Source organism: Sarcophilus harrisii, chromosome 5 (genome assembly GCF_902635505.1).
Source record: "Sarcophilus harrisii chromosome 5, mSarHar1.11, whole genome shotgun sequence".
Taxonomy (NCBI): Eukaryota; Metazoa; Chordata; class Mammalia; order Dasyuromorphia; family Dasyuridae; genus Sarcophilus; species Sarcophilus harrisii.
Window position 1 is genome coordinate 23,116,475 of NC_045430.1, and position 13,637 is coordinate 23,130,111.

The 13,637-nt window shown below is 39.1% G+C and overlaps 1 protein-coding gene and 1 long non-coding RNA gene across 7 annotated transcripts in view; one reads left to right on the forward strand and one right to left on the reverse strand.

Moving 5' to 3' along the window:
- Positions 1-13,637, forward strand: part of IGF1 (insulin like growth factor 1) — a 127,795-nt gene that overhangs the window by 33,593 nt on the left and 80,565 nt on the right. The gene's annotated exons all lie outside the window — the stretch shown is intronic.
- On the reverse strand, positions 1,385-4,914 carry LOC116419410. The gene is made up of 3 exons (XR_004229722.1): positions 4,646-4,914; positions 1,871-1,901; positions 1,385-1,471 (listed from the first exon to the last, which is right to left on the reverse strand). It is a non-coding gene; the product is annotated as an uncharacterized LOC116419410 (long non-coding RNA).

Genomic DNA, 13,637 nt, shown 5'->3' on the forward strand with positions numbered 1-13,637 from the left:
ATGTTGCAGAAATGTCTGTTATTGCTATTGATAATAATGAGAATGCTCGTGATCTCCAAACTGTGGAATGAAAAGCTTTCAAAATATAGAGACCCAGCAGAAGAAATTAAAACCATGTGGGGAAAGGGTGAGGCTCACATTATTCCCATCATTCAATCTGCTACTGAAGTTGTCTTGGAGATGATTTCAATCAGGCTACAGAGGGTTTGCTGACATTCCAATATTCAGTTACAAAAAGCAGTTATGTTATACGCCGGATAACGTTAAATTTTAAAGAATAGCATTCATTTCAATCAACGCCAGTATATTGACATATCCAAGGAGTGTCTCTACCTGGACTCTATCAAAAAAAAAAAATTGAAACAAGATGAAGATAAGAGATCTACAATGAAATCATAGATCTGAACAAAAATATTAGTGTACATAGAGCTTTAAGGTTCCCCAAACACTTTACATACATTATATCACCCAAGTCTCACAACAATTCCATGCAATAGATGGCATTGCACTCCCCATTTTACAGATGAGAAAATTGAGCCACATGATAATTGAGACAAGATTCAAACCCATATCTCCCAAACCCAGTTGAATGCTCGATCTTGGCAGTGGATGGACATTTTTGAGACCAGCCTGGCGGGTTGCTGTCCAGGGATGTTTGTTGAGGAGGTCCTTCTGGCTCAGAGATTCTGGGGATTCTGAACCTCCCAGATTTCCCGACCTTGCATTTAATTTGGCCAGGATATGGAGCACTTCTTTGGTGGCATCTGGGGAAATCGGTCTACACTGAAGCTGCAGCCTTGGGCAAGATGCCATGGAAACACCTCTCCAAGAAACACCTCTCCAGGAAAATGCCAGCAGCCTGGGAGATTCCAAAGAATGACTTTTCCATTCTCTGGAAGTTCAAATCCCCAGGCCTTATTAGCTGCTAGGCTAAGGGGATGACAAAATGCTGCATTCTGTTTGTCTTTATCTATAGGCTAGATGGTGTTTAAAATCCAGAAGGGAAAAAAAAAGCTGTTATTTGACATCTGATTCCTTAACTGCAGTTCACTGTATGCCTATTTAATGCATTGTTTAGTCTCATATTGGCTAACGCCACTTAACGAAGCACTCGGCGAGAGCCGGCATTCATTTTTGGCATCTCCATCCCCTCTTGCTTTTTCACTGAACCTTAAATACCAAGAAAAACCCTTGACTTACTTTGCTCCTGGCATGTTGCTTTATGCAATTGGCCTGAACCTTTGCACGGGGCCCTCTGCATTTGTCCTGAGATAATTAATGGCTTTGCAATATTTGATCAGCAGCAGCCTCGGTTGCAGGGAGGAATTATGCAACTGGCAGAGACCACACAGTCTTCTAATGAAAACCTCTTGCATTAAATGCTCAAGCAATCTGTTTCAGAGCAGGAGAAGCACATGGTGACCTCCAGAAGCAACGTCCAAAAGACTGGAGTCTCACTTAATGGCCCATCCTGTGGAAGACAAGTGGAAAGGCAACCTGATTTGACCTCTGCAGATCTGGGTTCAAATCACAGCTTAGCTACTTGCTGCTAAGTATGACCTTAGATAAATCACTCAATCGTTCTGGGCCTCAGTTGCCCCGTTTGTAAAAGTGTAAGATTGGACTTGATCGAGAATTAGAATAAGAAACGCTAGCTAGATCATCTTTATGGTACCTTATGGACCTCCAATTCCTCCTGCAACCTGAATGGGATAGGAGATAAGAGTGCTGGGCTCAGGGTCAGGAAGACCCGAGTTTGAATCCTACCTACCCCAGACACTTACTAGTTGTCTCTGAAGCCAGACTTATCATTTGACTGTTCGAGCCTTAATTTCCCCATTAATACAAAAAGAACAATAATAATGCTTACCTTGTTCTGAGGATTAAATGGGTAAAAGACTCTGTAAAAGTTAAAAAAAAAAAAAAATGTGTGAGCTACTACTATGATACTACAAAGGACCTTAGAAATAATCCAGTACAACCCAGTCATTTTACAGATGAGAAAACAGAGGCCCAACGATGTTGTTTCAAGGTCACATAATTATGGGCAGACTGAGATAAGACCACTAGTAATTTTCCTGACTCCTAGGCTATTTGTTCTCACCAGGCTTGTTTCAGACTTGGACAGGAAATATACAATGAAAGGAGGAATCTATGCTGTGAAATGTTCTTGTATGAAATGAGGTACTTTTGCTTATCATCAGTAATGACAATTCAACATCAATACACAGAAAAGCCAGTTCACATAAATATATATCAAGTCTCTTTCTCCATTTTTCTTTCTCTCTTTGTTTGTGTATGACTGGCTGGCTTCTCTCTCTCTCTCTCTCTCTCTCTCTCTCTCTCTCTCTCTCTCTTTCCCTCTTTCCCTCTTTCCCTTCTTCCCTCCCCTCTCTTTCTCTGTATCTTTGGTCTCTCTCTCTTACACTCCTCCCTCCCCCCACATACCCTGGGTAAAGACCATTCCAGTAGGGTCTCCCTTTCCCAGGTTCCATTTAAAGTCACAGTTCAGAATGTTATTGTATATTCTATCATTCCTACTCTTGGATTGCTCTCTCCAATGTCAACTCAGCTCGAGCTGCTTTGGAATGACTTTGTAACACTGGGCTATTGGAAAATCTGAAGCACAGTGATGAGTTATTGGGCCAGTCATTTTTGCTGGAGTTTTCGGTGAACTCAAAAGTCAACAGTGCCCCAGACCAGGAGGGATTTTTCACTCCATTTTCTGCAGAATCCTAGAGCAATTGTGTATGAATTTCTCCCGAAAGCCCTCCTCCTTGAAGTCTTCATGAAATAGAGTAGTAGATTCTTTGAATTTGAAGAATTCTCAAGCTGGATGATGAGTGCTCAAGACTATAGAACCCCAGATTAAGAGCTAGAAAGGACCACTGAGATGACTTAGTCTAAGCTTTGATTTTACAGTGTTAAAAAAAAAATCAAGAACCAAAGAGGTAAAATTACTTGTCCAAAGTCACATGGTTACTAAATAGCAAAGCCAGAATCCAAGGCTAGTTCCTCTGACTCTGAATCCAAAATTCTTTAAACTACCGCAGGCTGTATTCATTATCTTCTGGATTCCAATATCCCTTCTTTTAACTTTAAAAATATGTTCATTATGGAGCCAATTCTCATAAGTACCAGGATGATGCGCCATTTTCCCTGATGAAATCAACTTTTCATCATTGACATATGATTGAGAAAGTCTGCATAAAGCCAACCCACATGCAGTCAAATCCTAATATGTGAAAAACCAGGGGAAGAAGTGCTTCTCTTAAGAATCCTGGGCAATTCCTGAATAGTCTGGGGGTTTCGACCTTCTCTCCCAAAAAAAAATGTTTTCCCTCCCCTCCAATTGCATCATTGAAATTGCACTTGATCTCATTTTTCCCACTTACCTTCCAGTGGAAAATAAATAGGTTGGGCTAGACCCAAAAACTCCTTTCAGCTCTGACATCATCTGATTGTGGGATGTTAGGGAGTGTTGAGTGAGAGTCAAGGACCAATCAAGAGCCGGACCATTATTGATCCCGGAATGACCCCAAACTGATTCTGACAGATCAAAAAATTCATGGGCAAAGAGTCATTTGATAACCTTTCCTTAAAATTTCTTAAATGATTTCGAATGGTCTCTCACTTCCTAATTACCAAACTTGAGGTGTTTTTTTAAGGTTGGTATATTTTGGGGCAGTCATCTGACAAGAAATGTGTATGTCTATTCAGTGTTATTTTAGTCATTCATTTATTTAACAAATGATTATTTTAGTCAATCGTTAAATCATTTATTACAAGTTATTTTAGTTACTTTACAAATACTTAACAAACATAACATTTGTCAGGTACTGTACTAGCTTTCAGGGACACAAGTAAGGCAGAAACTAGCCATTTAAAACATCTATTTCAGACAATCCTTCTTTGTCTCAAAATCACTCAGCTCATTTCTTTTTATGTGGAATCAAAGTCTTATCAGTATAGAATGGCATAGTGGGAGACATTAGAGTGGGAATTAGGAAGCCTCACTGTTACTAGCAGGTTCTTCTTCTCTGACTTAAGCTGTATGATGTTGGACATGAAATTCTACTTCTCTGGAGCCCCTTCTATAAAAATAAGGAATTAGAAAGAGAGCATTACGCCAGTGTTACTAAGTCTATTGTGCCACATGCTGGTTGTAGGATCCTGAGCAATTTATCTACCCTTTCGATGTTTCAGCCAACTCTCTAAAGAGGTAAGTTGCAAATGAATTGATATGTACATCAGTGGAGAAATTGTACTCTCCAGGTGTTCTAGAGACTGATAAAGGATTAGACCTGAATCACCTCTCCCCATTGATATTATTAATAGTAATAATTGTATGGGTAATTATAAGTAATAGAAATAGAAGAAATAATAACAATGAATAATGATGAAAATGTCAATTATTTTGTTAATGTTGTCATCAATCTCCTTCCCTCTTGAATATGTTGAAATAATGAAGAGATGATCAAGATACTTGTAACGAAATTTAAACAATCACTGATATTTCTTCAGTGTTTTAAAGTCTGTGAACGACTTTATATATATTACCTCATTTGAATTTCACAGCAGTCCTATGAGGGAGGTAATACAGATATTAGTTTGGCTGAGAAGGAAATGAAATCGAGGGACTTACCTGTGGTCATGATACTATTAAGAGTTAAAGCCAGGATCAGAACCCACTTCCTCTTGCCTCTAAGTCCAGTAGGCTTCATTCATCCAAAACTTTACTTTTCAAAGATTCTACCTCACATCAACCTGAGCAGTGAGTCTTCAATTTTATAGAAGGAGAAACTGATGCTCAGGGAGATTGAAATTCCTTAATCGCAGTCATATGGTAAGCATGAACACTCATTTTCAATGCAAGTCTTCTGCCTCTGAGGCAAGCATATTTACCTCCAACTAAATCAATTATCAAATATTTACTCATCAGCCTGGGGTACAAACCTAGGATCTTACTACATCCCTCCTGTTCCTATAAATCATTGAGTCACTTATCAGATAATTCCATTAACAAGAGCCTTTTCTCATTTTCTTAGTTACAGGGAGTCAAACACTTAATCAATTCACAAAAAATGTATTAAATTCCCACCATGTCCTAGGCAACACGCCTTCCATGATCCCTCTCAATTGGGTCAGTTATATGTATGTTGTCATTGTTGTTTTCAAAAATTCTCTTGGAAAGCTTTTCACAATTTGAAAATATCATTGACTAGTTTATTCATTCCAGTTGGTCGCCAACTTGAAACCACCAAAGATAAAGGCATCATAGCTTCTTGCCCCTGTGTCCCCTGCATTCCTGACGTAGGAGTCAACAGGTCTTCCATGAAAAAGCTTAACTTTTCCTACGTATTTTGAGTTTTATGTTTCTTTCCATTAAAGTTTCCAGCCACTCATAGACATATTTAGTTTGGCAATGAGCAGCAGTGACTCATGGAATGAAGAAATTTGAAAGCAAAGCTACTGAAAATGGATCTAATTTCTGTGTGTGCGTGTGTGTGTGTGTGTGTGTGTGTGTGTGTAATTTGGGAGCCAGTGATTGATAATTTGTCTAATTTTTCTGGGTTTCATCAGCTGAAGCCCTGCCAAGTATTTGTGCTATATGGATGCTTTGTTATTCCTGAAATGTATAACGAACTTCAGCTGTGACTCTATCTAATACAGTCAAAATGTAAGACTAGGGTTGGCTGGTTTTCTCATTGTTTTTGGCTGAGTCCCCTCAATCGATGGGTATCGAGTGCAAAAACAAGATCATATTGAAACCATTTTCTGCATGTTCCTTCCTATGGATCCAACCTTTTCACTTTCAAATTTGCCAAGCCTGAACAAATGGCCCCAATTAAAGGGATGACTCTGTCTTGGATGGAGAGGGTGCCCTAAGTGGAACAGGCTTGCTAGGGAGATGGTAGGTTCCTCAGCACTGGAAGTCTTTGAGCAAAAATTAAATGACCACTGATTGGCGATGAGATGGAGGGGAACTCCTGGAGGGTTAGGTGGGATTATATATGACTTGAGAAAACTCTTCCAATGCTGAGATAATCTGTATTTATCAATTAATTGCATTCCCTTTATTATTCCTCCCTGAAATTTGTGTGGGTATATTTTTGACTTGGTTAGCCATCTTTCCCAAGGGATTTTGATATATTCTATTAATCCCTGCTTCCTTCTATTGAGCACATACTAAAATATCAAGGTGAAATTTATGATGGGGTCATTCAATAGACATCATTCAGCTTTACCTTTATACAGGCAGACCATAGGTCCCACACACACACACACATACTCTTGAAAAATTATAAAATATATTAATATTCTAAGTCAATCAGCAAGTTATCAAGTGCTTATTTTCTGCCAGGTACTGTGCTAAGCTCTTGGGGATCTAAAGAAAGGTAAATACATACATACATACATATATATATATATACACACACACACACACACATACCCACATATATATGTCTGTCCTCAAGGACAGAGCTCACATTCTAATGAGGGTAACTTTGTACACAATTATGGAAATTTCCATTAGCACAAAAGGTAAGATTGAGAGAAATCAGGGACTCTTGAAACACATAGTCAACAGGGAAAAACATAGGGCTGACTCTATCATCAGAGGCCCATCTGTTAGTGCCTAGAAGTCATCTGGTATGGCTTAGTATGTGCCATCCTTAATTCAACTCTTAAAAATAAAAAAAAATCAGAGGAGTTCATCTCTTAGGAGAGATCAGGCTCAACTGGCTACAGAAATATTTTTCTGGCCAATAAGTTAGTTTTGATTTATGATGGGAAAGTTTGGTTTTATAATCAAAGCAACAGGCTCTTTATGCTCCAAGGAGTGCAGAAAGCAAACACTATGTGGCATGGCAAAGAAATGTAGTCATTTGAGGGATAGTGGAGGCCAGAAGGTACCCGTTGATTGGTTTGGCTTTGGTCTCTCTTCTCTGAACACGGATCACACGGGTCAGATTTTGATCAGAACCAGAACTAGTAAATCTTGCATCCAGGATGGGAAATTTTTGTTTTAGTTTAGTTTAGTTTAGTTTAGATCTAGTTTAGATCCAGCAGATTTGAGAGTGAAGGAGATCATCATAGAAGTCACAGACTTAGAGATAGAAGGTTTTGTCAGGGAAAAGATCCTGCTCTGTTGATGAGACACAGAGATTCAAAACAAGTTAACTCTATGTCATTTCTCTGGGCCTCAGTTTCTAGAATTGTAAGATGAGAAGACTGGCCTAGATGGTGTCCAAGACCTTCCATCCCTCCATCTTTATTGATGACTACAATCATACACAAGGCCACAGGTTGCCCTAGGGAAGGAGGAAGATGGAGAGGATTTCACCCAGAGGGAGACCTTACCATTGCTGTATGATATAGCTGCCAGCAGATGGAGGAGGAGGGTTTGAGAAGCTCAGCTTCTTATTTTAACTTATATTTCTTGTTAAATACCAAGACAGTAGTTGAGGCAGCTAAGTGGTGCAGTGTTTAAGAGCACAGGACTTTGAAATAAAAAAGACATGAGTTGAAATTCTGCCTCACTTACTACCCGTGGTACCACTCTGAGCAAGCCACTTAATAGCAGCCTGCCTCAGTTTACTCTTTTGTAAAATGGGAATCATTATAGCATTTATTAACAGGGTTATTGTGAGGGTCCACTTAATAATAATATGTGCAGCTTTTTGCAAACCCTTAAAGATGCCATATAAATGCTAATTATTTTTACTGTGATTCTTATTTATTAGTATTACTAATTAGGTGATAATTTCTCTCAGTTATATATAAGAGCTGGGTAAGAGATCCAGTTGCCCCACTCTGGTTACAGATCAGCTTTTGACCTAAGCTTTGAATAAGCAAATTCCACCCAACTAATAGCAATTCATGTGCTAACTCTATTGGGCAAAAGCCTTCTTATTTCCTCCCTTTAGTCCTGATTTTCCTTGGAAGTAACACTGAACTGCTCCAAGGATAACCCCATCGTCTGACCTTCTGTGAACTGGAAACACTAATTGCTGTGGCTGCAATTTCCATGCCAGTGGTTGAGCCAGGAACTCAACTTTAGCTCTTAGGATCTTGCCAGGCCTCCACAAGCCCCCACTGGTGACAGCCAAAGAATAACACTTTGTAAAGAGAGACAATTGTTTATCTTTGAAATAAATAGATGGATGTGTGTCCTACCCCTAATTCAGTGACTTTACTAGTCACTTTTAGCAGGTTTCTAATGTTGTTTCTTGTTTTTCAAATCCGACAAAAAAAATTATCTGGGATTTGAGTGGGAAGAAAGAACAAATTAAGTGGTCCAGAGAAGCTAAAAGAGAGTTTCAGTCAATAATTTGCAAGCTGTTACAAACTAAAAGTTTCAGAAGAGACTTTTTGGGAAAACTTCCCCTGGAATAAAAAAGATGGACACTAGCAAATCTCCCTGACCATAGTCATAGATACAATCCTAAGCAATAAACTGTAGGTGCTGGTGGTACAATGATCTCATGATAATTAATCAATCAATCAACAAGTTTATTGAGTCCTACAATGTGGATTCAAGATCCAAAGGCTTAAATAAGATAATCCCTGTCCTCAAGGAGTTTACACACTGAACTGAGGAAAGTAATATGGCTTCAATTCTTCAAGTTATTGTTCTACCTTCTAGTGGTTACCATGTAGGGTTCTAGATGGGTCTTCCGGGGACCATCTTCTGTTCCCAAAAGATATAATCTATAAGAGATGTGGAGAGAGAATGATTTTATCTAGTAATTAAGGGAGTTCAATTCTAGGGAGGGAGGGAGGGAAGGAAGGGAGGAAAGAAAGGAGGAAGAAAGAAAAGGAAAGAAGAAGAAAGAAAGAAAAGAAGGAAGGAAGGAAGAAAGAAAAGAAGGAAGGAAGGAAGGAAGAAAAGAAGGAAGGAAGAAAAGACAAAAGAAAGGAAAGGAAGGAAGGAAAGAAAGGAAGGAAGGAAAACATGGCTACTTTGCTTTCCTGGAAGGGAGAGAGGGATAGGAGGTTACCAGGCTTCAATGCAAAGGAGAAAGTTCCGTAATTATCTAACAGCCACAAGACAGTACAAACCAACTAACTGAATAGACTGGAAAGAAGTGGGTGTAATTTGGTTTTGCATAAATGCTCCTACTAGACCACTACAAAGTCACAGATAATTATAGAAACTCTATAAATGATATAACCTGAGTCTTAGGATGCTTATAAACAGGTGGAAGACGGTTGGGATGAAGTGCAGGAAAATCTGGGTTAGGAAGATATCGGCATTCCAAGGAGGTTGAAAGTAATGAATGAAAAACTCTGTAGCCAAATAAGATTCTTGGGGGAATTGAGGTATATTGAATATGAGCTTTTCGGATGGAAGCTGTCTAGGATATCTAGGCCAGGCTCCCATGAATTAGATCATGGGATTCTAGCTCTAAACCTGGAAAGAATCTGAGACCATCTAGTCTAACCCCTTCATTTTACAGATGAAGGAATTGAGACCTTGAGGAGTTGTGATTAATTAAATCACAAATCGAAAATGGCAAGAGATATCAAAGGCTATGTAGTCTAGTGGTTCTCAAAGTAAGGTCCAAGGACCCCCTTAGGACTCCCAAGCCCTATCAGAGGTCCATGAGATCAAAATTATTTTCATAATAATATCAAAGCTTTTTGACTTATGACAGATTAAATATTGATAGGCAAAAGCTCTTTGGCATCCTCAATAATTTTTTAAGAACATAAAGGGGTCCAGAAATCAAAAAGTTTTAGAACTACCAATGTAATCCAACTCCCACACTTTACAGATGAGGAAACTAAGGTCAAAATCACAAAAACCATAAGAGTCTAAGTCCAGATTTGGACCCAGATTTTCTTGACACTGAGCTCAGCTCCCTATCTATTAGAAAGCCATGTTGCCTTGACAATACCCTTCCTAGAATATTACAACAAGAACTGAATTTGATCTGCTGGCCTGGACCTTGGCTAGAATAAAGATCTGGAGGGCCGGGGGAAGCTGCCTTTTAGGGGAAAAAATTCTAAATTCTGCCTCTTACTCTGCCTCATATTAGATTCCATCAAGATGGACCAATAGCAAATATTGCTGTTAACATAAGGATCCTAGGAAGGGTCTTTTGAAATTGTAGGAGTGGGAGACCAGTGGATCTACAAGTATTTCAGTGCCAGTCGCTTGCTCTAAAAATGTTAGACATGGGAGTCTAAGGCATCAAGTACTGATCCAAGGAACCAGAATGAACCCAAATGAAGGAAGCTAGAAATGCAGGTACAGGCCCGACTAGGAGACGTTCTAGAGTGGACGGCAGCAAGTGATGGAAATTTCAGCCTTCTCTTTTGCCTAGAGCTCAGATGCCCCATTTGTGAGATGCAGCTCTGCCCAGAGCTGGGCCACTAATACTATTTTCTGGGTCACAGCAGCCTTCACCAGACTGACATCACATGGCTAAGGACAATTCATGCCCAGCCGTCCCTACATTCTGCCAAACACTAATGAAGGGAAAAGGGTTAATTGGCTATTTGTCTTTGGTGTCCACATGACTCCTAGAATCTGGACAATTGTTTAGAAGGCCATGACCACATGGGGAATTTACTACTGAGAAACATAACAAACCAAACCATTGGTATGAGTTACAACCTCATTAGTTACTCTTTGGTTGTCAGATTAACACTTAGAGGAAGCCTAAAGTTGAATTAGAAAGAGGGGATTACTTACTGACAAAATATTGTTAGAAACTTCTTTTCTCCTTCAGAAGTGATCTGTCATTTTTCCCTCAGACTTTCTCCCCAAAGAATAATATTTGATATTTCTACACACATAACTTATTCTTAGTTGAGCATTGAGTGGAAAAAAGTTTATCCCCAATTTACAGATGAGAAGACTGAGGCTTCGACTTTTCACTAGTCATGTGGCTAGTAAGTGACAGAGGCAGGATTCAAATCTATGTCCTTTCTAACTCCATATCCTGTGCTTTTCCCACAATTTGTTAACAAATTAACAAATAGTCAGTAAGAACCTATCATATGGCAGAGACTTTGAAAGAAGTTTACATTTTACCAGGACAACACAAATGTACAAAATAGATGCAAGAAAATTCAAGATCAACTTGAGCTTCTCACCTTTTGAGATTAGAATTTGGTGTTGCTTTTGAAACTTTTGCTTAATGTCTCCCTGCTTTATTGGAGCTAGCAATATTGGCATGCTGAGCAAGAAGCAAAAAAAAACATACTCTAATTAGTTTTGGAATTCAGAGATGGAAAATAATACAAGAAGTTATTTAGAAATATTCACTTCAATGAGATGTTACTCTAGTAACTTCGAGCTGACAAGTTCATGTGATATATTTTTTGTAACCTTTAAATTTCTATGCCTTGGGTCAAAGACATGATTGCCCTGCCCTAGTTACATCTGGAGTTATCTATTACCTTGTAGATTATATAACTGAGTCAATATCTAAATTTTGATGGATAATATGGGAAACATAATGGATAATAAGAATCATAGATTCTAGAGATGGGAGAACGCTACGAGACCATCTAGTCTAGTCTCCTAATTTTATATATGTGGAAATTGAGTACCAGGAAGGTCAAGTAACTAGAGAAGTTTGGAGTTGGACTCAAGAAGACGTGGGTTCAAATTTAGCCTCTAACATAGCTTGTCTATATGACAACAGATAAGCTGTTTAGCCTCTTAGCATGCAAGGCAACTCTCCTCAACTTTCAGTTACAGGAAAGTTTCTGATCTGCACTGGTATATGGAGTTCTCTATCTTGATGAAACCAAAGGTCTGGTTTTAAAAAGAAGAGGGAAATGGATCATCTAGAGTCCATTCAGAGGAAGGTAGTCAGGATATTGGGAAGACTGAGGATCCTGATGTAGAGGACAGAAGACTAAGCAGGGCAGGGAATTGACAGTGAGACTGTCAATTGACTGGCAAAGCGGAAGGTCAAGTACAATTTACATAAATATCACTAAAACTTTCCCACAAAAGAAAAATCCGAGGTGATAATTAATTCAAAATAGTCAGAGAGTGCTCTGAGAGTCCTACATGCTCTACTTCAGGGTGGTCCAAAGGGCACCATAACTGTATATGTCCATAATAAACATTTCTTATTAATGAATGTGATGGGGTAAAAAATAGAGAGAAGCAGAGTTTCATGGTATTTAAATTTTTCCTTCCTTTGCTTTCTTTCCCTTTTTTCTTTCCTTCCTTCCTTCTTTTCTTTCCTTCCTTCCTTCTTTTCTTTCCTTCTTTTCTTTTTTCCTTTCCTTCCTTCCTTCCTTCCTTCCTTTCTTCCTTCCTTCCTATTAGGTCTTCCCATCTCCCCCAAGTTAGAAATGCATTCACAGGCCTAATCGCATTATTGATCCACATGGGAAGTTGACTTGCTCCATTTCCCATCTGGGCCATTACATCCCTCCTTAGATGACCTGGTGGAACTCAGCTCCCTGAGCATCATCATTTGCAAAACTGAGTGTGGATACACAATTGGTGAGGGCCATTTAAGCTCAGAACTTTGGAGCTCAAGAGCTGCTAGCTTCTCCTCCTTGGTCATTGGGATCAGAAGCACACACCATCATGCTTAGCTCTCCTTTCTTCCCAGAAAGCAGTGGTCAGGAGATGTCGCTGCTGAGGACTACTAGCTTGTGACACATTCAAGGCCCTTTTCCCTTCAAGTCTTAACTTGGGGGGTTTTGGTCAAGAATGGGTGAAGTTGATTCCTTCCTTGTTCTTTGCTAATGTCCATGACTCATTTCAGCTAAGGCCAGAAAGAAAGATGGCAACAATCTCCCATCTTAAAAGACTTCCTCCATTCCTCCCGAGATGATGGTAGTAGACTGAACATGAGGACAATGGCCAAATAGCCAATATATGCTTCCTGATAAAACGAGGGAGAAGGGAAGCAAGCAAGCTCTGGTTTTACTCCCTTCCTGGACTCTCTGTAGTTTCACTGTTAAAAGATTATGCAAAATCATAGATGGTTTTCCAGTATCTGGCCTTTGTCTTCATACCAACAGAGCACAGGACTAACTCCATCATTCCCCTGCTCCAGAAACTACTGTGAGTCCCTATTGTCTCTATGATAAAATACAAATACTTTTGTTTAACATTTAAAATCTTTGACTTTAACCAGACTTTCTAGACTAATTACACATTAGTTCTCCTCATAGTCAAATTTCATTACTCATTATTTCCTGCATATGAAATTTTATCCCCCATGTCTGAATCTCTACCCAAGTTGTGTCCCCTGTCTGCCATTGTCTCCCTCTTTCTCTGAATTTTGAAACCTTAATTCCTTTAAAAGTCCAGGCCAAGTTCTGTTTTTTACAAAGTCTCCCACACGCAGTTAACAGAAGAGCCTAAATCTGAACTCAGATGTTTTGATTTCAAATCATGTTCTTCCCATTGTAGACACTGCCTGTTCCCAAAGATAATCCATTTGATCACTCTCAGACTCAGTTTCCTCATCCTCATCAACTCACTAAAGCATAGTGAGTTTTCTAACTCCCTCAGATATTAATTCACACCCCCAAAATCACTTTGTGTTTATCACATAAATTTTATACTTATTTATGGTTGTACAAGTTATGTTCCCCCTACCACCACCACAAAATATAAGTCATCGAGAACTGACTGATTTTTTTTG